The following is a 25,803-nucleotide window of genomic DNA, read 5'->3' on the forward strand; positions in this document are numbered from 1 at the left end:
GCGTATTGCCCACAGTGTTCTGATGACAACTACTCCACCTTGTGCCCTTCAGCCTTAGGGTAGTAATGGCTCCCTGTTGTTGCTAACCCTAGGGTGCTTCACCATCCTTGTTGGTTTCCTTAAAGTTGCCCATACCTTTGAAAAATGTCTCTCCATTAAATTCTCTTAAACTCCTCTTGAGAGTGTCTTCTCTTTTCACTCTGGGTTAAATCCAATTGAAAACCTACTTTATGCCTGCACCTATGTATGTTAGCTCACTATGACTGGAGAAAACCCACAAATTCTTGACAAGTTGCACTTTACATTTAAGGCCAAGGAACCACAACAGGGCCCCTGTCTGACTACAGGCTATCATACCATATATGTCAATGTCACTAACTTTCCCACTCTCTCAGACAACTTTTTCACAACTTCTCCTTTCTTCTTCAGCCCCAAACCTCATCCCTCTCTTCAATCTCAGTGGATGAGTGTATTTCCTACTTCAGTGACAAAACTGAAACATGAGGAGAGAACTTCCCCAGACTCACATGATCTCATGTACCCACTGATCAGCATCATCTTCTACGTGCTCAGATTTCCCACCTGTTACCATGGATGATCTGAACTCTCTACAAAGCTGGTCTCCATATTTATGGATCAGACCCAATCTCTCTCATCTAATCAAGGACATCACTCTAGCAATTTTCCTTTGTCTCTTCCATGCAATAGATCTTCTTTCTCTCTATCAGATCGTTCTTATTAGTCACACAGGCATGTCTATATTTTTTTTCATTTAAAAAACAACCATAAAAACACTTCTCTTAACCCCTCATTGGCAATCACTTCTTTTCTTTTCCTTTCCATTTATAGCAAGATTCCTTGAAAGAATTGTCTATATTTACTGTCTCAAACTACTTTCCTTCTATTCCACTTGAACCTGCTTCAGTCAGGCTTTACCCCTCCCCCCCATTACTCCACCAAATTGCTTTTGTCAGGGTCACCAATATTAATTACAATGGTCAAGCCTCAGAACTTGACCTGTTAGCAGCATGACCTGCCTCCCTCTCCCTAAGACTCTCCAGCATACTACATTCTCTTAGTTTTCACATTACTTCTCTGGTTGTTTCTTCTCAGTTTCTTTAGCTATTTGCTTCTCTTAACTTATCCACTTAATTGTGGAGTACCCCAGGGCTCAGACTCTGAATCACTTCTTCATCTACATCTTGATAACCTCAAGCAGTTCCATGTCTTTAAATAAAATGTATATGTTGATGATTCCTAGATTTTATATCTCTCTTGGACTCCAAGCTCATACACTCAGGTACCTACTCAACATCTCCACTTGGATGTCTATTTCCAAAACAAAGCTCTTGATTTTCCCCTCTTCCCTAAACTCACTCCATCCACAACCCTCCCTCCCTCAGTCAATGTCAACTCCAATCTCCTAGTAGTTCAGGCAAAAAAGTTGAAATTATTCCTGATTCCCTCTACTATTACCTCCTATTTTACCCCTTTCTGTTGTCATCCTTGTGCAATCTGTTCCAGTTACATTGTTTTCCTGTGTGTTCCTTGAACATGCAATCACATTTCTGCCATAAGGTCTTTGTTCTTTGTAGCTCTCCCCACAAATATTCTCTGGCTAACTCCTTCCCCTTCTTTAAATCTTTGCACAATTCTCACTTTCTTAATACCCTGACCACTCTATGTAATACCACAGCTTACACATACACACACACGCGCGCACACACACACGCACACACGCACACGCGCACACACGCGCACGCACACACGCACACACGCGCGCACACGCACGCGCGCACACACGCACACACGCACACGCACACGCGCACACACACACGCACACGCGCACGCACACACGCGCACACGCGCACACACACGCGCGCGCACGCACGCGCGCACACACGCACACGCACACACACACACACACAATGTCCCTTGCTCTACTTCTTCATTTTCTCATAGCAATTTCTGCCTTATCAATGTTAATTGTTTGTTGTCTGTCTCCCTTGCTGGAATATAAACTCTGCAAGATCAGAGATCTTTCTGCCGTGTTCACTGATATGCTTAGAAAAATGCCTGGCACATAGTAGGCTCTTAAATATTGAATAGACACTCAGATGTTGTTGAATAAATGGAAAGTGATTTAAATATTAAATCCTCCTGGCTTGGGGTAGGAATCTAAATCTGTTCATACCCTGCTAATCTTGAAAAAACAGGTCAGGAACTGGGCCAAGTTAGAGCTGATAGATGGAGTCCACCTCAAAGGACCTGGATGGGGGGGGTCTAGTCAAAGCAGAGAGAGGTGTAGGAAAGAAAAGAAGGGCCAGTAGCTCCTCCCTATCTTGGAGCAGTGTAAGGCTCAACTAAAGGTCCTTTGTCAGTGACGGCTGGAGTTTGGAGGGTTCTACACAGTCCAGATGTGAAGAAAGTAAGAAAGGTCAAGGGTTCATTCATGGACATGACTAAAGAAAGCCTTCGTTAATGATGGATATCTCAGAATATATTGTAGAAGGTATTAATGAGCCTAGAAATTACAGACGTGTGTGTGTGTGTGTGTGTGTGTGTGTGTGTGTGTGTGTGTGTAGGTAGAGCGTTGTTGCTGCTCCCTACCTTTACCTGAAAGTAGTTTATATAATCCAGAAGGAATGAAACAATATGCAAGCCCTAGCCCAAAAAATGGGTTCCAAAGGTTCTCTGTTCAGGCTCGTCAGCCCAACCTCTGAAGCTTTATTCCCTGAGGAAATGCTTATTAGCATCTACCAATATTAATTCCGTCTTGTATGGCTTTACTGTCTTTCAAAGTATGGTCTCTGAACTTCCTGAAGCAGACTCGTTGGATGTCTCTGAAAAATGTACATTGCCGAGCCCGCGCGAGACTATTAAGCCATGCGGCAGGGCTAGGAATCCGCACGCTCAGTAAGCTGCCGAGAGAACTCTGGCGTGTAGAGAACCGCTGCCGTGGGTGAGGGGACTTACTTTGCTCTGGTTTAACTTGTCTATTTGTCTATGTTATTTCATCTTTTCTTCTGTGTCTCATCCTTTTAATTTCACTCTTTGAAAACATAAAAAGAAGACTCTATTCTGAAAAGAATCCATATTCAGGACCGATTAAGAAACTATGGATGAGATTTACTTGGTTCAACCATTTCTGTGACCCACTTTATTTCACTTCTCTTGCTTTCAGGTGTGAGGTAAGAATCACCAACCCATAACCTACCCCGGCACACAAACAGATAGACACAAAGATGTCATAGTTTTCATTTTAAAACTGAAGTTGTGAATCAGGTATAATATAAAACTCATTTGCTTATAAATAACAATTGGAATAAATTAAGTGTACTTGCTCGGGTGGCTAAAGTCTTTTATTATTTGTGGAGGAGACTTTTAAGCTCTGCATTGCTCCTTGACAAGAAATTTAAAGAAGCTGTTTGGGCAAGAGAGTCCTTTTAGCACTTTGTGCTGTGAAAGACCTCTTTTCCTCCTTTTTTCGGTCATAGGAATTGGAGGTGGTCTAGATTAGAATTCCCAGAGGGGTTACAAGCCTTTTGAGATACATAAAGGAGGTCTGGGGATTGATGAAAAGGAATGGGTGGCATTTGAACTGCCTGTATAGCTGCATTCCCAGTTTTGCAAAGATTTGAAAAATGTAACTTAAATGACACCGTAGGTTAAGCCACCCATCCAACTACATTATGCCTGGTTTTAAAAGGGGCTGTCGTTACAGGAGGTGGAGGCAGAATGGCTAGCCTTCTGCGAGGGCTCAGTCTCCATGCTATAGAAAAGAAGCTCAGAAAAAGATGGACAGCAAGGAGAGCATGACAGCAGACAGTCAGAGGAACAGGAAGGAGCAGAGAGAGAGAGAGCTCTCAGAAGCCTCAGAGGATTTTTTTCCGATTTGGGAATCTTTTGAGATAACTGTGAGTTAGTTTTCCTGAGGAAGAAATAGTGGATTAATTATTGTGTTTGGAGCCCTCAAAATGTCAATTGAAATATGTTTCCCATTCTTGTTGTCTTACAACCTTTTGCTAATCGACTGCACAAATAGACTAATTTAGGAATTTCAAAGGAGTCTCAAGGTGGCCAGTTTAACAGTAAATCATTCCAGGTAATCATAGTCCAATGAGACAAATACTTGCCAGAGGAGGGCCCACAGTTCTTGCACATAAAACTGTCAGAAGTTCCAGAAGAAGGCTGCCCTGCAACCTTACCCTTAAAGAGGGAACCTCCCATTATTCCAAGAGTAATTACTCACCAGAACAAATGGGAAATTAAGTCCCGAGAACAGAAGCTTGCGATGGAAGACACACAAGTAAACCAGAACCTCTACCAAGACAGGAGGTCTGGGTCCAGGAAGACACACCAACACAACCCAGGACCACTGAGGAGACAACAGAGCACAATCGATTCTTGTAGGACCTCACTTGAATCTACAGGGGGCTGGACGAGGGGGAAAGGTCACTCTGTATCCCCTTTCTCTGTCACCATGTCATGTTGACCAAGATGCACAGAACGCTGAAAAGAAGAGAAGAGTTTATTTGAGATCTTAATCATTGCAATTTGGAAGACACAGATTCAGGTAAAACTGAAAAAACGTTCTGAAGAAGAGAACGAGTCACGGGCTTATAAAGGCGAAAGCCACGGGGCCGTCCTCTGACACAAGAAAGGAAATATTTGTCCTTAAGGGATAGGCTGTGGTGAGTTATTTTAGGTGAGGTTCTGATAAGTATCTGGAGTTTCAGGAACACTGGGCAGATGTTCTGGATGCCTGCATTAAGACAATAAGTGATCAAAAGGTCAGATTCTATCCATGCTGAGACGTGCATAAGTCACACTCTCTCCATGGCCTCCCAGCTCCATTTTAGAGAGTTCTCTTAGCAACGGTGACACCATTTTGATTTTACATTGACACCTTGCAGACCAACCCACTGACTGAGCAGCAAACAGATATAAGGTCACATCTAAAAAAGTCCCTCCAAAAGTAATCACTAAATTTGACTTTTAGCAAATAATTGGATAACTTTAAGATCTTCCAGAATGTTTCTTAAAGAGAGGTTCAATAGAGGAAGTTTACAAAACAGAATTCCTATCATTCCAGCTTCTCACCTTTTATGGAAAGGGCCTTCAAAGAAAGCTCTTTTTGCCCAGTTTGCCCTATCACTGAAGCCAAAGAAAATCCTGCAGGCACTGGGATAATTCTAAACAGATCCATTTTGGTGTTGGATTCTCTCACTTTCTAAATAATATCCCAACTGTCTCTGACAATCAAGCAGAATTCCAAAACCCTGCCAGAGAACAGGAGACTTCCAACACACTCTGTCTCCTCAGAATTCATTTGCTTTTAAAAAGAAGAGTTCTCTTTGACATCATTTTAGAAAGGTGTGCTGAAATGTTTGTTTTGGAATTTGTTTATTCTGTATTAGTTTTTTAGTTTTGAATCCTCAAAAGAGTATTATAAAAAAATGGATACTTCTCCAATTTTCCCAAGTTTGGGGTTGGGGGGAGTGACTACTTTGTAAATTTACTAAATCTAGGCTAGAACCTCATAACACTGTTTACTAACAGAGGAATTAGGAGGGTCCATCTTCTACGTCAGGTGGGTGGAGGGGAGACTTCACTGATAACGGAGGCTGTCCCGGGGCAGTCTCACCTACACACCGGTGCTACAGCACTGCCTGGAAGCAGAGCCTTAGATCAAACCTCCACATAAAATGAGAATAAGATGGGAAATGTGTCTTCCATCCGGCCCAAAGGGGTATCCGACATGCCCTGTCTTTTAGGGAACTGTCTCGGCCTCCTTTTTAGAGGGTGGTCCTTAGGGGGTTGGGGTAGAGGCCAAGTTTCTTTCTTAGGATAGAGAACTGTCCTGAACAAAACTGCTCATTAGTGCTGCCCATCACCAGGGGAGGCATCATAAAGGGCTGATTATTGGAGAAACTTGATGCCCTAAGCAGGGCGGAGATGCCCCCTCGGTCAGCTCTACTAGCACTAATTCCATGTCTGATTGGAAGCAAAGCTAGAGTATGGGGTGTGTGTGTGTGTGTGTATGTGTGTGTGTGTGTGTGTGTGTTTGATGCCTGAACTCTTCCAGGATTCCCCACGTGGCCCAAGGATGAATGGCTTGTCGAGGAGAAAGCATAAGGAAGTAGGGGCATGGCTTTGGACTCAGACTAACCTTGGCTGGAATCCTGCCTCTGTCACATGCATGCTCAGTGACTTTGAGCAGGTTTCCTTAATTTTTCTCAGCCTCAGTTTCCTCCACCATAAAACAGGAATAATCATAACCATCCCGTAGAATGAGTGTGAAGAATAAATGAGATGGCACATTGTAAATTGCTCAGCACAGTATCTGTCACATAGTAAGCCCAGAATACAGGTGACCAGTTATCATTATGACAAATATCCAGGTTTCCTTCGAGTCCATGACAGAAGCAAAGGAGAAAACTCTCCTCAGCAAGTGCAAAATCACTGTTTATACCAGGTTTGAGGCCAGCAGAAAAGCCAAAAGACTTGTCGTTAAACAGAGTCCACATGCAACCCTAGCTCTTCTGAACTCCCGAACGGGATGCTCAAGGCGGAGCTGTCACAGAGAGTTTGTGACCAGACCGTTGTATAAAAGCCAAACCAACTGCAGGCTTTAAAAAGGAGTTCCTTTCACGGGAGGAACTGGCAGTGACTGACGCAGCCGAGAGTCGCAGCGGGGCAGATTCTCATGGGGAAAGGGTGCTGGCAGCAGAACGCTGCCAGAGGGCACAGAGCGCGGTGCGGCGACACCGGATCTGCGGGCGGCGCTGCGACAGCTCACCGGGGACAACGGATGGCGGTGGGAGGGTAAGAACACCGGTTCCCGGGAAGCACAAAACGATCACACGAGATCCCTGTCAGGGCCGGGCTGTCCCTGCGATTCTGCAGCACCTCTACCGATGTGCAGGTTCCAGAAAGACGGAACAACACGGAAAGTACCAGACGCCGCGCAAATGGCTCCTTATCTATAACTAGAACTTACGCAGACGGCAATTTGCTGTGAATGCACCTGTGAGCCCCAACACGTCAATCTTGTACCTCGTGGCATGGGACGCTTGAGCTGTTTTACTTTTTGAACTGTCTTTGGCAGCTGCCCAGCAATACTTAGAGAGAAGCAGTCCCTCGCCCCGCCACAGCCCGCTGCTCCCGTGCAGCCTGTTAAACAAGCTCGTTGAGCAATAAGGGCAGGACGGAGAAACCTTCCTCACCTTCAGCCAACCTTTCCTTAATTGCGCAATCAATGTGCGTCTTTCCAGTCCTGGCAAAAAAGAAAGGCCCATTTGGCTTTCCCAGAGCACGCCATTCAGGCTGCAGTTCATTCAACTGCGTCCTTGTGTCTTAGTTGCACAGACTTAACACCAAAGAAACGGCCTCACCTAGACGTACATACTCTTCATGCTTCCTCTTCCGTGCTTCCTTAGCAAGCAGAGGTTTAAAGTCATCAGCTGAGGGGGCAGGGTATAGCTCATTGAGTAGAGCTCATGCTTAGCATGCACGAGGTCATGGGTTCAATCCCCAGTACCTCTGTTAGATTTTTAAAATAATAATTAATAAATAAATAAGCCTATTACCTCCCCTCCAAACCTCCCCCCAAAAAACAACTCATCAGGTGAAATAAGGAAACACTCAGTGTTTAAATGTTACCCTTTTATTCACCTCAGTCATTCAGACTTGTGATGGAAACAACAGCCAAAAATGGCTGTGACCGATTATATCTGCACAAATATATTTTTATTAAAAAGAATATTACTCAATCATGAAAAAGAATGAAATAGTGCCATTTGCAGCATCATGGATGGACCTAGAGATGATCACACTAAGCGAAGCAAGTCAAAGAAAAAAAATATCATATGATATCACATGTGGAATCTAAAAAAATGGTATGAAAGAACTTATTTACAAAACAGAAACAGACTCACAGGCATAGAGAACAAACTTATGGTTTCCACAGAGGAAGAGGAGGAGGGATAAATTAGGAGTTTGGGATTAATAGACACGTGCAACTATATGTAAATTAGATAAACAACAAGGATTTACTGTAAAGCACAGGAAACCACACTCAATATCATGTAATAACCTATAATGGAAAAGAATCTGAAAAGAATACATACATATATTTATGTATAACTGAATCCCTTTCCTGTACACCTGAAGGTAACACAACACTGTAAGTCAACTATACTTCAAGAAAAAATTAAAAACTAGAAAGAGTAATGAATTCAAGTAAGACATTATTGGTGAGGTGTTCTGCATAATTAGTTACACAATGGAGACCTTTTGTTCACCTTTTTGTTTCCACGTAGTAGGTGTTCTCTAAATATTTGAAGTGGATTTGCAGATCAAGAAGTTACAGACTGCTCTGTGGACTAGGGGCAGTGGGTCTCAAACATCTATGTGCGTGTTGATCCAGGATCTGATTTTCATTGGTCAGGGAAAAAAAAACAAATGAGAAAATTAAGGACATTCTAGTGAGTTTTTCATATATTTGAAATTATTCCACTTAAAGGGCTGACTTTTATTCTCAGACTTTTGGTCTTCTCTGTATTTCCATAAGCCTTTTATTTTTAAATGTACTTGCCGATGAAGTGCACATTCTGGGAACCATTACTGGAATATCTAGAAATACGAGAGCCTGTCAGCTGAGAACTGTCTGAGCTAACTCTGTGCATATCATGCAGACCACACAAGTCTAGCTGCCAGCTTTGGGTCAATCACGATCCAGCTGATCTAGCTGAAATTAGCCCCAGGCAGTGTCCAGCCTCTCATCCTTCTCCTGTTAAATCTGTTCCCTCCCCAAATCCTGACCATCACTACGTGCCTCCATTTCAAAATATGGGACACCTCAGACCAAACCCATCCTTTATTTGAACCCAAGAAGAATGAGTGAGTGCTGCGTAATCCTGTATGATAGAACAATCCCTGCAGAGTGAAAATGGAGGGAAATAAGCTTCTCACCTCTCTGGAAAACAATGGTCATCCACATAAGAAATCCGCAGGCAGGCAGCACCATTCTGATTCAGCTAGACGATTTCAACCTAGTGAAAAAAAACATTTTGGCAAAGAATTATTTCAACAAAGAAGTAAAACACAGAATTCCAATCTTAGCTGAGGCCAGCTGTTATAAGCTACATGAAAGTGCATTGGAAGGAAATCTCTCTGTCCATTGCATTGTAGTATTATCAATACTCATTGGACCTCTTAACATTAAGCCTCAAAGTGGGCATCCGTGACTGCAGCACATCTTAGGCTGAACTGTCTGGGATATTGTATTCCTTAAAGAAAGGAAGAGCATGAGACTCGGAGGAGGAGAGAGATCCTGAGAGGGGGGGACCCTGGCCGGGACTCCAGCCCATGTGGATTTCAGACCCTCTGACGTGTTTACAGTTCTACTCAGTTTTGCATCATTGAGGGGAAAAATGTCCACAAAGTCCTCTCCTTATAGAAGATATTTTCAGATTGAGATTTTAGGTAATTCCAAGTTCTTTTACACAGAGGACAAGATACGTATGAAACTGTCCCTTTGATGAAGCCCTGGGAAAACATTAATATAATTTTATAATCCTACCTACAGAGCCATCCCTTATCCCCTCTTCCCCATAACCAATCATCTGCTCTAGTTAAATGGGAGACTTCACGGTGATTCTTTTGGCTAGGTTTTACACCATTAGGAAAGTAGGGCTTCTGGATTTGACACACAGAAAATTCCTTGGTGCTAGGAAGTCTAAGGAACCGAGAGCAGTGACTATAAAACAGAAGTCTGGGGCAAGAGCTTGTGGCAGTCTCCTCTTCCCCATCTTCTGTTCTCCTATTTCCCACTACCCTCCCCCACACACACCTGCGGTCTGAGGAAGCATCACTCAGTGTGATGAATAATGGCTTTTGAGTAGCTCTCTGATGCTCACAAAGGATGTTCACTTTCCTGATATATTTCATCATCACAAAACATATGGAGCAGATATTCTTACTGTCCTTGGCTTATTGACGAAGAAACTGAGGTTCGGAAATGGATCACAACACCAAAAAATGTGGAAGAACTGGAACTCAACTATCAGTTTTCCTAACTTCATATCCTGTGTCTTAAGGGGCACTTGAGGCTCGTTAGCTGTATATAGTCTGAGGGAGGACTCTCAGCTTTTTGATTAAGTGTATTAAGTATACTTTTTTTTCCCTCAAGATTTGTAATTCCCTGAGTTCCTAAAACATAGTTAAAAATAAAACCAAAGAAATAAACAGAAAACAAAGAATACAACCTGAGAATAGCAGAGACCTCCCTATCTAATTCTGCCCTTCTCTCAGGAAATGACAGCAAAGAGCAGGAAGGAGGCAGTGGGCAAGCCAGTAAGGCTCTGAAAGATACAAGGAGAGAGAGAGAAACAGTCATGTTAACTCACAAGCTGCACCAGTGAAGCTGTGCCCTGGGCCTGGAGAAGCAGGGCAAGAAGCCAAGAAGAGCGCCCTCTAAGGGTTAGAGAAGCTACCCGCGGAGAAGACGGAGGACCAGCGCCAGCCTGAAACCCTGGCACGTCTCACCTCTCCCACATAGACCGCGTTTGAACAGAGCAGACAAAATTACTGATTCTCAAAAGCTGAAATAACTAAGACTCTGCAACATTTGGGGGAAAACTAACACCTTAAAACAAAGACCAAATTCAACAAATAAAGTGTCTCGAAGAATCAGAGTTAAAAGAGCTTACAAGGTTTTAGAATACGTATAAAAATATCTCTGGAAAGACAGAGGATATTATAACTAAAACATTAACTGAGTATTACAGGAATTAAAATATTGACAATCAAAATCAAAAGATCAATTTGGGAGCTACGTAGTAGAATGGACACATATGAACAGCATTTTGAAATACCAAGCTAAGGAATTCTCTCAAAATATAGTTGGAAGAGACAAAGACAATATGAAAGAAAAGTTAAGAAACAAGAAAGACTGACTCAGAGATTCCCAGGGCCATCTAATAGGGGTTCTGGAGAGAAGAGAGAGAATGTAAAAGAGGGGAAATAACTGAGAAATTAGTAAAATAAAATTTCTCAGAGAAAGAAAATATTCATGTTGGTATTGACCAGTCTCCAAGCAGGATAAATGAAAAAAGAACTTACATCTAGATCCATCCTTGTGAAATTTCAGAACAAAAAGAATAAAGAGAGTAAAAAACAGAAGATCAAAGATCATATTGACATCAGACTTCATCACTAATACTGAAATCAAGAAGAAATTGGAACATCTTCAAAGTTCTGAGGGAAAAAAATTGACCCTAAAATTTTAACTTAGCCAAACTATAACTCAAGTGTGAAAGGAAAGACATTTTTGTAAATGTAAGAACTCAAAAAATTTCTCAACCTTGAATCAGCTCAGGAAATAACTAGTAAAGAATGTACCTTCAAATAATGAAAAATAGATCCAAAAAGAAGATGCGGGATAGAAAACCCGGGGGACAGGGGGACGGGTAGAGAAACTAGAATGGGGGGAGGGTAGAGCTCAGAGGTGGAGCACATGCTTAGCATGCACCAGGTCCTGGGTTCAATCCCCAGTACCTCCATTAAAAAGAACCCAGAATAAACGACAGTTAAAGCTTAATAATTGTTGGGAGAGTGATAAAGATTTTCTCAGCATAGAAAATGGCAGCAGAAACAGAAGCAGCTGGTAAATGAAAGTGTGCAAAAATTTGTTTCCTCTCAAGGTGGAGTTAAATGCTGGATAATTCTAGGCATAGATAGGAAAATGTGTTTAAGAGGCATATGACACATACAAGAATAACCATTCAAAAAGTAGAAACAGATTGTGTCACTTTAGAGAAACTAAATGTAACGAAAAATGCATAAACAAAAATCAAAACATTTCTCCACCCTGGAAAGAAACCTTTTATTCATTAGCAGTCAGTTCCCATCGCTACCCCCTGTATTCCCCATCCTCCACCCGTTGGCATTCACTAAGCTACTTTCGGTCTCTACTAAAAGTAGATTTGCCTGTTCTCTACATCATATAAATGGTATCACACAATATGTAGCCTTTTGTGGCTGGCTTCTTCTACTTAACATGAATGAAAGTTTGTTTTCAAGGTTCATTCATCTTATAGGATACATCAGTACTTCAACCATCTTATGGCCAAATAATATTCCATTGTGTGGACATCTGGATCGTTTCCACTTTTGATTACTATGAATAGTGTTGCTATGAACATTCATGTACACATTTTTGTGTGGGCGTGTGTTTTCATTTCCTTGGGTATGTATCTAGGAGAGGAATTGCTGCGTTTTATGGCAACCGTGTTTAATCATTTGAGGACATAGCAAACTGCACTTTTTACACTCCCATCAGCAATGTGTGAGAGTTCCAACTTCTCCACATCCTCACCAATACCTGTTACTGTCTATCTTTTTTTATTGTACATACTCTAGTGGATTTTAAGTGGTATCTCATTGTGATTTTGATTTGTATTTCTCTAATGACTAAAGACAAGCTCTTTCCATGTGCCTATTAGCCATTCATATATCTCCTTTAGAAAAATGTCTATCCAAGCCCTTTGTCCATTTTTAAGTTATTTATTTACTCAGTTATTGAGTTGTAAACATTCTTTATTCTAGATATACAGGTGTCTTATCAGATATATGACTTGCAAATATTTTCCTCCTGTTGTGGTGGTCCTCTTATTTTGATGGTGTCATTTGAACATTCTTAATTTTGATGAAGTCCAATTTATCGATTTTCTCTTTTATCACTTGTGTTTTTGGTATTGTATCTAAGAAATCATCACTTAACCCAAAGTCATGAAGATTTACTCCTGGTTCCCTCCAAGAGTTTTATTTTTATAGTTTTGACTTTTTCATTCAAACCTATGGTCCACTAGGGTTTATAGTCTAAGTGTTGTCACACAAAGAGCTTGGGAATTGAGGAAGGGGTGCCGGTTAGGTTTTGGTGGGGTCATGTAATGCCATTCAGTGTGACTGGCCCTGTTGGCAGCCTACCCAACTGTCATTCCTTCCTTCCATTCCTTCTTGCCAACAGAACCCCCATTTCATTGAGACATGGATATCTGGGTCTTTTCTACCTCTAGCAGGTGAATTTTTATTGATTTAAGCCAGTCATGGTTTAGACAGGAGCATGTGATCTATAAGTCTGGCTAATAATACATGATACATGGAAGCAGGTCTGCTGGGGTCGGGGGAGTGGTGGCTCAAGAAAAGATTTTCCTTACAAACAAGAGACCCACTGAATGAAAGGGCTCTTCTTCTACGTGACGAAGTCATGTCCCTACGTAACACCCAGAATTACAGCAGTCATCCTGCAACCACGAGGAGACAAGCCTAAGGACAAAAACCAAGACAGTGAGGATGACAGAGCAGAGAGACAGGAAAAATTTCACATCCTTGATAATGTCATTGACCGCTAAATTAAGCAACCTCGTAATTTCCCTATACCCTTGTCTGTTATATGAGATAATAGATTTTTGTGTATTGTTTATATATATTTGATATATAATTATTTATATTCATATTAGTTGACATATAGTGTATATAATATATTTACGTCTTTATTAATGCCTTTGATTTAAAGTCATAGTTATAGATTTGGAAATGGCCTTAAAGGTCATCTATATTCTGGTCCAACTCTTTCATTTACTTATAAGGAACAGCTTAGACAAATGCGGCATCTTGCCCAAGGTCAAAGTTAGCAATTGATGAGATTCTAGAGTTCAAGTCTTCGGATTCCTTTTTGAGTCTGTTGGGCTGTCTACTCCTCTAAATAATGAAGATAGTTCAAAAAAATTTCAGGACATTTTGATTAAGGAAAGGGACATGGGGTAACAAATTTCCTGACAGGGAGCAACTGATTTTCATACAGTGGAAGATTAATTCAGTCATTTTAATATGGGCTTCTGCCAGAGACAGACAATTCCCACCCCAGAATCAGTCCCCTCCCCAGATTCACAGAACTGCTGCTGACCTTTAGCAAGAAACATGGGCTTTTATCTCATTTAAATAAATATGCAGTGGTATTTTCCCCTTAAATATCCAGAGGTATTCAGAGAGCCACATACAGATATTTAGGCATTATTTCATATAGAAAACTTTATAGAAAGAAATTTTCATCTCTTGGGAGGTGACTTTTGAAAATAAAAATATGTAAGCATTTACTTTTCTCTCATTATGACTTTCACACCAAGGAAGCCAAAATGGAAAAGAAGAAAAAAAAAAAAAACCACCAAACAAACAACAAGAAAGCATTATCTAAAGTAAAAGCAGCGCTGTTGGGAGTTATATATTGTGTGGCTTTAACAGTCGGCTTCCCTGTTTGAATTTGAATAGTGTTGCCATTTTACCCACTTTAAATTCTTCACCTTTTCTACAGGTTTTTATGTCTTCATAAATACAGCACTGTGGTTTGCAAAGATAAGGGTATTCTCTGGACATCGTGCTTTTCAAATACAAAGAATGATGGTGCACATTTTTACGTTACTACCCACCATAAATAAGTATAGCACAATCTTTTTGCTAAGCACATTGCTGATTAATCACTATGGATTAAAATAATTCCAAATTGAAAACAGAAGTTTTTAAAAGGTTAATAGAAATTATGTCCATATGGTCTTATTGCTTTAACAGCTCAATTTGCAAATAAAAGAGCAATTATAATAATTTACCTCTAAAAAAAAAAAAAAAACAGATTTGTAGAATGTTTTCTTTCATGAGAACAGCACCACCACCTGGATGCAAGGAAAGAATTAAATTACAAGGTTTCGTTTTCTTTAGTTTTAGCTGGTAGAAAAGAAATTTGTCTCTTCCTGAGAGGTTTTACAGATGCAAATAAAGCAGAAATAGCATTTTGTTATCAAGTGAGAAATAGTTGTACCCCCTCTGCCCACCACCACAAGGGATCCAAGTCATTTGTGTCCTACAGAAATCAACTGATTTTAATAGTATCAGACTCTCACATGATTTCTTTTTTAGCTAGTGTTATTACAAAATTAACATTTCAACAGGGATTAATCTTATACACCTTCCTGACTATGCATTTTCTCCACAATAGAAAAATCCTTTTTTTCCCTTTAACCTCATGTTAAAGAAGTTTGATGTTCCAATTTCTTAATTTTCTTTCAAGAGGTTAACTGAGGCATGTGATTAAAAAAAAAAAAATGGAACCTGTCCTCAAAAACTGAAAAATTTGTAAAAGAATTTTGAGCAGTATACAAATGTACAGAATTATTGTTACCATTATTATATAAATCAAGGGACCATTAATAGTATAGCATTTATAGATATACACAGGTGGATCAAATGTAACTGTTTGACAGCTTTACTCAACAGTATATACAATTATGCAAACCTTAAGTTCTTCAGAAATGAAAAACACTATATAATGTTTGTTAAAATCCCTGATATTCTCATGAATGGAACAAAGCAATTGATTCAAGAGTCAAAAATCACATCCAACACTCCAAACAATCATTTTCTTGTATTGTCGTATCAGGATGTTGTAATCAATGGCTTAATTGACATTGTTTTTCCCAAAAATCAGCCTTAAAACTGAACACTCCAGTGTTCCATTCAGTTGCCAAAATCAGTCTCATCCTCCACTGAGGCATGTGCATCCTCAAAAATGGAGCCAAGAACAACTGTTTCCTGGAAAACAAAGATCCCCGCGATGTGGAATGAGCACCACTGATATATGGGATTTCATATCTATTCTCGATGTCACGCTTGCATTTCAAGGCTCTAGATTGTGACTATGTCGCCAATCAGCTCATTTGATACTCTTTTCTCCTTTACCGCTGTTATTCTGAGGAAGTTGGGGCCCAGAGAAGTCAGATAAATTTGCCCAAAGTCACACAGCTAAGAAGAGGCATACCACAGCTTCCAACACAGGAAGTCTGGTTCCCAGTGCCCTGATTTTCACCACTCGAATGCTGCCTCTCAACCAGCATGTGATGGCAGCGTCAACGGTGGACTTTGACTTTGGCTACCACTTTATATTTTGTTCATGTTAATCCAAGCCTATCTTATTTGGAGTAAATAGTAAATCAATTTGTAACCCTTTTTCCCATACTTATTAGTACTTTCTTGTCTCCACATTTAAATTGCTCTCTCTTCAAAAGTCATTCGATATTCAATAACTATCTGGAAGTCAATTATGTAATTTCTAAAATATTGTCAAACTATAAAAAAATCTATGGGTTCAACTGGCATTATCTATCAAAGTGTATGATGCACCTATACTTTGAACAATTCCACTGCAATAATTTTATCTTATATATATTCTCCCATACATCCTTAAGGACAAATGTCTAAGGATGTCATCATTGTAAAAGATTGGAAGCAACCTACATGCTCACTCACAGGGGACTGGTTACATAAATTACGTCCCAGCCTTGCAATGGGATAGTATGGAGTCATTGAGAAGAATGAGCTAGATCTATACATATTTATATGGAACTAGGGTCAAGAGACAAGAACTTTAAAAAGATACAGAAGAGACACTTAGGATATTCCTATTTATGTAAAACAAAAAGTATACACATATACCTATACACAGATAGAAAACTTTCTAGTAAATGTCTCTGGAAGGAAGTTGTAGGAACACAGACACATCTCAGTGTTCACTCTTTTGCTATATAAATGCTTGCTATGTTCATATATTATTTTTAAATTAAAATAGAAAGTAATGATAGAAGAAAGGAAGATTCTATGCTTCTATGAGCAAAGCACTGCATCTGGGGCAAATATACTTAATTCCCTGCCGCTGCCACCAAGGAAACTGGCATTTGTTATGGAAGGAGGCCATGCACACACAGTCTTCCTGCCAAGCAGAAACTTACATGCTGTGAGTGCACAGGTTTCAAGTAAGGGTGAAGAGGTTTCACTGGGGTGAAGCGAGAAGGTGCAGAGGGCAAGCAGTGTTAGAACTGGACCTGGAGGTGTTTCACTGAGGCCATGGAGAGTGGATTCCAGACCCAAACCCCCTGGATTCCAGTCTGGCTCCAGCATGATTTGCCACGTGATCTTGGGCAAGGTACTTAACTTCTCTATCCTCAGTTTCCTTATCAATAACTCAGTGGCAGAGTGTGTGCTGAGCAAGTGCGAGATCCTAGGTTCAATCCCCAGTCCCTCCATAAAAAATAAAATAAAATAAAATGAATTGGGGATAATAATAGTACCTGTTTCATAGTGTGGTGATGAGGTTTAAATGAGTTCATATACATAAGGCATGTGGAACAGTGCTTGGCATACAAATCACAACTCAAGTATTTGCTATTACTATTTAATTAAATAGGGGAAGGGTAAATTATTTTTAAAAGGAAGTATGATAATCAGTTAAAAATAAGGGGAAATTAAGCTAAAATTCTATTTCATACCTTACACAAAAATAATTGGCAGGTGGATTAAAGACTTAACTATTAAAAAACAAAATTATAAAGGGGTATAATAGAAAACATGGTGCTTGAATTTATTATCTTACTCATGAAAGACACCTTTCTAAATATGATCCCCAAAGCCAATACCTTATAAAAGGAGATTGAACACACTGAAAATTAAAAACTTCTTTAACACACACGCATACACAAACTGCTGTAATCAAAGTTCAAAGAAAAACGAGAAAATATCTGACCTCACTAATGATCAAAGAAATGCAAATCAACCACAATGATCAGGGCTCATCAACGCTGCAGAGAAATGTGGCAAAACAGGAACTTGTCTACAGTGCTGACCGGAGTGGACCCTGGAAAATGTTTCTAAAACTTGAAAATGCATGTACCTTTTGGCTTAGCAATTCCACGATTAGAAGTTTATCCTAGAAAATAATCAGATGTGTGCAGAATCCAAGACAGCCTTCCCAAGACATGTTTTTATACCAGTGAAAAATTAGAAGCAACTTAAAATGTCCATGAATAGGAAACTGGTTCAATAACTTATGATACATCGAGGTAAGAAATACCACAGAATTAAACATTCATTAATATGGAAAATGACCAGATTTACTTTAGGTGAAAAAATCAGGGTACAAAGCAGTATGATTCGTGTGATTTCTTTTTTTGTAAAAAATATTTTGGGGAATGGGTATGGGGGGAAAAATGCCTGAAAAAAATATATATTGTTACAATGCTAGCTGCATTAGTGACTAGATAATACGTTTCCAGGTGATTTCCACATTCTTCTTTATAAATCTCTTTATTGGATGCATTTATTTGACAATGATTAGGCATTATTTTATAGTATTCTTTTAAAACAATACTTGCCATTGGGGAAATCAAAACAGAAGCAGATGTTGAAAGGTGAGTGTAGGTCTGTCAGGGATGTTTGTGTGTGTGGTGGGCAGAAGGGTGAATGCAGACTAGGGGAAAAGGTCTATTTTTATTACAAATGTAAATACTTAAAATACTTAATAGGAGGGTTTAACCTCTCAAGGCTCATTTAAATATAACCATCCTAGGGATTTTTTTTCCCCACTAAGATTCAGCAGAAGAGGTCTCATAATCTCCTTAATCATCAGGTTTTGTAAAGGTTGCTGATGGAACAATGATATTTTTGAACAGCACCATAAATAGGCTCACAGGCGACACCAGACAAGGTCTTTCCTTCAAAGACTTAGCCTCCCAACTCAACAAACATTAAACCCTGACTCTGTGCCAAGCACAGAGGATACTCAGTGCATAAAACACAATTTCTAGTCTAGAGGGAGGGTATGGCTCAGTGGTAGACCACATGCCTGGCATGTATAAGGTCCTGGGTTCAATCCCCAGTGTCTCCATTAAAAATTAAGCAAATTTAAAATTTAATTACCTCTCCCAAATAAGTTAAAAAAATTTTTAAAAACACAGTTAACTCTGATAGATGCAAAAGTGAGAATGACAAAGGGGTACAAAGAAAGTCTACTTGGAGAATAAGTGAAAAAAAAGCTTTATAATGGGGTAACTCTTGAGCTGGGCCTGGGAGAGACAAAAATCTCTGTCTTTAGCAGGGATGAGGCTCTTGAAATTCAAGGTCTGGATTTAGATCAAACTCCACCAACTCGGTGACCTTGGGCAAGTTACTTCAATGTTTTTATCACTAAAAAGGAGATAATAATAGTACCTAACTCATGGGGTGGTTGTGAGGATTAAATGACTGAGGCAGGTAAAGAGTTCAGAGTTGCGCCTTCCATAAGGTGAGTGGTCAGTAAGTGTTGGCTCTGATTTCTATAACAATTGGTAGGGCGTGTCATTGACAGGGTTCAGGACACACTACCCCAAAATGGGACACCTCCTTGGCATACTGAGTATTTCAAACTGAAGAAGTTTGAGAAAACAGCAGAAGCAAGACGGTCACTCTAAACTCCCGTACCCCGTCCTTCTCCCCCCAAATAAGTCATAAACCCCTCATGTGAGAGGTGCCCTCGCTGTACCTGGAGGAAAGGAGCGTCCTTACCTCTGAAAGCAAAGGGACTCTAAGGAAAAGAACCCTAACAAACAGGTCTTGCCAAGTCTCCCCAGTTCACTATACTTAACCCCTACTCTTTGACCTATCACATTTCTCCATGACTGTCCACTCTTCATCAAAGCCAGTACTTTTGTTTGTTTGGGGGGAGGGTAATTAGGTTTACTTATTTATTTATTCTTAAAGGAGGTACTGGGGATTGAACCCAGAACCCTGTGTATGCTAAGCATGTGCTCTACCCCTTGAGCTATTCCCTCCCACCTTGAGCCCAGTATTAAAATACTTAGGTCTGATTGTTTGGGTTTTTTTTCTTCCTGGTCTTCATTTCCTTTTGAAGGCTCCTACATCATGTGAAACTTGTATTAAATAATCTGTATGCTCTTCTCTTGTTAATCTGTCTTTGTCAGTTTAATTTTCGGCCAAGGAGCCCTAAGAGGGTTGAGGAAAACTTTTTCCTCCCCTACTTCATCTTTCACTACTCTTATACATCGTTTTATGGCTTCTCTGGTTTTTCATTTATTTCAAATGAACCAGAAATAATTCTGTCCACAAAATCTTTAGGATCTCTATTCATATATGCATAGAATGTCTATCTGGAAGAAATCACAACACGCTTGTAACCATGGTTTCCTCTCTAGGAGGAAGTAACTTGGAACTTCACACAACCGATTTTTAACATGTGCATATATTACTTTAAAAAAATTTTTTTAAATCTCTCCTGAGTTGTTTTTAAACATCTTAGTAATCTATAAAAAAAAAAATCTTAGTATTCTAATTTGAATGGCATTCATATATATTCTAGACGGGTTTTGTGTCCTTAAATAAGAATCTGGGTGCTACTGGGCTAGTGGGCTAGTGTGGCTGAGGAGTGGAAAGCTTCATGAGGGAAGACTTTGAAGGATGAATGCGTGTTCTTCTGATGAAGGAGAGTGGCGAGGACATTCCAGAGGTTGGGAATGGCCTTGCCTGAAGACAAAGCCATATGAGGAAGCACTGCATGTGAGCGGCAGAGCCCCGGGTGTGGGGAATGGCAGGAGAAGGGGGAAGGACTGACTATGGGCAGAGAAGCTGGAGGTGAGTCCTGCGATGTAAGACAGAATGTGATACAGTGAAAAAATACGCTTTTTTTTTCCTCACTCAGGGAATTCCAAGATGGACAGAGGGAAAGGCAGGATCAGGCAGCCAAAACAAGACACAACTGTAATCACTGTGAAGACAAGGACCACATTTGTCACACTCACCACTGTACTCCCAGTTCCTAGGACCTTGCACACAGGGCTCCCCACAAGTATTTGCTGAATAAATGAGCGAATGAATAGAAAGCACATCCAAAACAACAGTAAATATTTTGAGTGGGAAATGAAAGCAAATGATAACTTCAAATGTATTAAGAAGAAATTAATAATATGTGGCAAATAGAAAAAAAATCACAGAGCAATCTGTTGCAATACTCATGATAAATATGTGATGAATAGCTATCGAATCAAAGAATGCACTTAGTGTGGGTCTGAGAGCATCAGGAAAACTACTTTTTTTGAGGGAGACAGACCCCCCCCCATCAAGTTTACTTGAAACTAGTGCTTGAAAATGAGTTATTAAAATGACGTCACCACAGTAAGTGAGGTGGGGTGGGAAAGCAAAACTGCAGGGCTTTCAACAAAAGTCAAAGATGCAGAACTGGCCTGAGAGAGATCTGTGGGGCAGCTCATGGTATTCTGTCGCCACTGCCAGGATGGAGATAACGGGTAAATCCGTGAAACGAAGAGGCTGTTGAGTTTGGTGGAAGCAGCTCTGGCGTGGAGTCAGGACACCTGGGCTCCAGTCCCAGCTCTCACACTCACTCGGCAGCCCCTGTTCCCAGCTCCTCCATCTGTAAGTGATCCCTAAGTTCCCTGCCAGCTCTGATAGTCTGTGATTCTAAATCACCAAGAGAAAGGACAGAAGTTCCGCAGGCTGGCAATTTAAGGCTAGAACATCATCCCTTGGCAGTTGCAGTCATTTTAGGAAAGAATCATCCATTTAGTCAACAAGTATTTATCTGTCTCATAAGGCAGCACGCACCATCCAGTGATAGAAAATGAAGGCAGCATAACCTCCACTCACAAGACGCTTACAATTTAGTAGAATAGAGGGAAATGAATATGGAGAAGTAAAAATTCAAGGCAGAGCACCATGGAAAAAATACAAACAAAATGTCACTGAGCATCAGAGAGCAGTTGGGTGAGGCTGCCAGTCAATACAGAGCACAGTATGGAGGCGAGCATGCTGCAGGAAAAAGGATGGCCCTGCCATCCTTTCCATCACCATACCTACCCAGTTTGCAGCAGCATGACCTGTGGAGTTGAGTTTATTCCCAGAGATACAGTCGCTGTCAATGTAGACAGTTCCCAATCGACAGATAGTTGAACTCCAGAAATTCATGCATTAGTTAAGTGCTGGGTATTCAGAATCCACACATCACGGCTTATTGGTGATGAGGCCCTCAGACCGGTCAAGACAGGCCCATTAAAGCCACAAGGTAACTGAGATACAGGATTGGGACTATTTTAACATCATTTAACCCCTTACATTCAACATTGCACAAAATGCAGTTCTGAATTTCAAAAATAGGAACATGTAATTTCAGAACACAATGGGCTTCCCCAAAAGCAGCTCTTAAGGGGATTGTTCCATTTATCTATTTCTGTGGAATATATTGGGGCATGTTGGAATATATATTGGGGTAACAAACTACTCGGAAACATGGTGGCTCAAAACAATGGCCATTTGGTTATATCATAATTTTTCAGTTTTGAACAGATTTGAAAGAGAAACTTTCTCTACTTACAGAGTGCCTCCTTGAAAACTTTTCATTGACAAATGAGATTTTTTTAACTTACATGAGCCATCATAATTGAGATGAGAAGGAAAAAACTATTTTTGAGGGCATTTGGGTGATTCATCTGTTTCTTGTGGTGTTAATGGAGGTTGCCCAGTGGTTAGCTGGCAGATAGTGGATTTGGAGGATCCAAGATGGCTCATTCACACGTCTGGCGCCGAGGCAGGGATGTCTGGAAGGCTGGACCCAGCTGGGACTGTCCACCAGAGCTCCTGCGTGTTGCCACTCCAGCATGGGTCACGGGTACTGGGACTGCTTACAGGCCTTAGCCTAAGAGGTCGCACACACCGTCTAGACACGGTCACACCCTGTTCTGTTGGTTGAGGAGTCACAAATCTCCCCAGATTCAGGGGAGGGAACACAGATGCTGCCTCTTAATGGAAGGTGGGTCAAATAATTGAGGGCTTGTTTTAAAACTTCCAAAGCAGGGGGGTGGCTATAGCTCCGTGGAAGAGCGCATGCTTAGCACACAACGAGGTCTTGGGTTCCATCCCCAGTACCTCCTCTAAAAAAACAAAACAAAAAAACTTCCAAAGGGATGGAATTGATCAGAGGATAGAGGTATATAAACCAAAGCACAAGGGCAAACTCCTAAGTAAAAGGGTCCCTACAGAGATTTGACTGTAGGAAAAAGAGAAGTTAACCTGACTGAACATTCCTAGTACAAATTTACTCCTATGTGCCAGTCGTTGGTAAAATGTGTTAAAGGAAAACTTAGCCTCAGATCTCTTTTCCATTTTAAAAGATGTACACAATAGCATATTCCTCCAAGTATCCATGACAATTTGAAAATAATTTTACCTAATTTTCAAATAAGGAGTGATCAGGTTAATAACACGACTGAATTAATGTTTCATGGGTCACATTTTCTTTCCACTTGGCAAAACACCAGCTGGGGTTTTTTGTTCACATATTTATGTTTTCTTTCCCTTGAGTACCTCTTTATGACCCTGAAAATAAAGATACATACCATACAATTGTGGGGAAAAAAAACCTTTAAATTGTGCAATCTTAGTCCTTTCCTCTTTACTCTTTTGATCCCATAGATTTATTTCTTACGTTTATCACTGGCCTGAATGCTGAAGTACTCGTCCTGGACAGTGGAACTGTTTTCATGATTAACAATGTCAGCTGCTGTGCAAGTTAATCTACAAAAGGGCAATGCCTTATTTTATACACCAAAGAGGAACAGTGTCTTCATGTTAGAGGTGGGACTAAGGATGGCCCTGTTTAAGAACGTTACTGACATCACGCCCCCTTGGTTTCCATGGGCAATGGCGTGTGCAGTGCATCCTGAATTTATCTATTCAGGACTCAGGTTTTAAAAAGAATTGAGACAAATAAGCGACTGATGGATCCAGTATGAAGGAATCATTGCCGATCTGGAATGGACCTGGGAAAGAAAGGTAGTGAAAACAAGGAGTTGATGCAGGGTTGAGAGCCCTTCCCAGTTTGGGATAGCACAGGGAGCTACTATATTCAATTTCTTGTAATAAGCTATCATGGAAAAGAATCTGAAAATTTGTGTATGTATGTGTGTAACTGAGTTGCTTTGCTGTACACCTGAAATTGACATTGCAAATCAACTACGCTTCAATAAAAAACAAAATTAAAGAAAACAAGAGTCCTTCCCGATTTGGGAATAGACGTTTCATTAGTTGGGAACAGAAGTTTTATTAATATGCATGCCAAATCTTGACTGTGCCAAGCCCCCACTGAGTTCATAAATGAACTCCCTTGTGAGGTCACTTGGGGCCCACAGGAGCTCCCAGGGAAAGTCTTACACACACTTAAGACTCAGTCTGGGTCACCATTTGCACTAGTCTCTATGATGCCATTTCATGCAGTATTTTTGAGGGACCTTAGAAAATGTTCAAAGGTGTAGAACTACATAGACAGGTACCACGGAGAAAGTACATTATGGTTTATTGCTAAATCTGGTGGCTTCTGGCAATCCAAGCCACGGAGCCACGGGCCTCAGTCACTCCAAGCTCTGCCTGGTCCCTACCGAGATGCAGATTACTGCTCATTATATTGGCTACTGATGCTAGCCATCTTCACTACGCTCTGACATCGCTGCGATGTCTATCAAAGTGAGGATGATGCACTTTACTCTCTGTTGGCAATAATTTAGACTCCCATTGTAGAGGGTTGCTTGAACTTCAGAACAAGAGGAATTTTAATTCGCAAGCAGAGATCCAGGATGTTGCCAAATACAGCAAGAGTTCAGAGGCCAAGGCCACAGCAGACACGAAGCAACAGCTTCCCTCCATCCCTCAGTCAGTCCTTTTGCTAAGTTCAGCTCATCATACCAGAGCCCACCTTCTTGCAATATGATTTCTATCCTGTCCCCTGACGCACTTCAAACGTGGCCCACATTCCCACACCAAATATGCTAGAATATGTTTGCATTTAATTTTAAGCACACATTCTTCTCCACTCTTTTGTGTGGAGAGAGTAGTTTCTTAGGGAAAGAAATGTTGCTTTGTTTCCCGTTAATGTATCCAAGCTCAATTTCAGCCCAGCTAAGATGGCTACTCTGTCCCTAGAATTACCCTTACAGTTCAGTGTCATAACTCCTCCTCCACTTGTCTGTCTCCATGTCTAGACTGTGAGCTGCAATAAGGGAGAAGACTGACCCAAGTCTCTTGGTCACCAGCACCACCTTCTATCCCAGTACTCAGCATGGTCCTGGGCACATGGCGGGTGTCCATAAAACGTATGTTGAAGAACTGACAAAGCAGAATTCAAAATGATGTCATGGATCGATAAAATAACAGAAGAGTCTCAATTATTTAAATAACTGTCAACAACCTGCCTTCAATAATAATAACCATTTAAGATTTTCTTCATAAAGAGACAATGCATCTTATTTAATAAGCTTGCAATAAAAGATGGCAATATTAGCTGGAACTCCAAGCACAAGCTCATCAAAATGTTAAGTTTCAATTTGTTCATCTTTGTATCGTCTGTGAAATGTCATTGTTTTATACCTATAATCAGAGCCCTTTCTACAGATGCCTTTTTAAATTTGAAGTGAAGAAGACAGGGAGCCTAAGGAAGATTAAGTTTAAAAAAAGAGGCGTTCAAGGTCTCTGAAGGGGAAGGAACATTAGGGCGTGAAGAGGTATCTAAGATTTTTTTCCTGTAAATGAATGATATGCAAATTTAATGCAAGGACATGCAAACCAGAGTCAATTATTCCTAGTAAACAGCCTATTTTCCCAGCAAGCAGTAATTCCTTTCTTTAATAGGACTATTGTAGCAAAACAACAACAATAGTAATATTAATCTCTGCCAAAAATATAATCAATAATAACACTTTTTTAAAGGGACTAGGGGAATGAGATATTTCCTAAAACAAAATGCATCAAACAAACAGAAGACAAAAATGCATTGATTTTCCTAAGTGATGTGCGGGCTTGAGTTTGTGAACAGGAGAGGCAGTTCACGCCAGAGCTGAGGTGCCCTGGTACTGTTCATTTGGG

The 25,803-nt window shown here is 40.5% G+C and overlaps 1 long non-coding RNA gene across 2 annotated transcripts in view; it reads right to left on the reverse strand.

Annotated features, from left to right (window-relative positions):
• The window catches only part of LOC105076156 (uncharacterized), a 119,961-nt gene that overhangs the window by 19,770 nt on the left and 74,388 nt on the right, over positions 1 to 25,803 (reverse strand). The window contains exons 3-4 of one of the 2 annotated variants that reach the window (XR_006728146.2): positions 8,977 to 9,056; positions 7,586 to 8,434 (exon numbers count right to left, since the gene is read on the reverse strand). This is a non-coding gene — a long non-coding RNA (uncharacterized LOC105076156). Of the gene's footprint in view, positions 1 to 7,585; positions 8,435 to 8,976; positions 9,057 to 25,803 lie in introns of those variants that run through there. The other variant, XR_012510626.1, reaches the window with a different exon arrangement.

The sequence above is a fragment of the Camelus bactrianus genome, chromosome 12 (assembly GCF_048773025.1).
Source record: "Camelus bactrianus isolate YW-2024 breed Bactrian camel chromosome 12, ASM4877302v1, whole genome shotgun sequence".
Lineage (NCBI taxonomy): Eukaryota > Metazoa > Chordata > Mammalia > Artiodactyla > Camelidae > Camelus > Camelus bactrianus.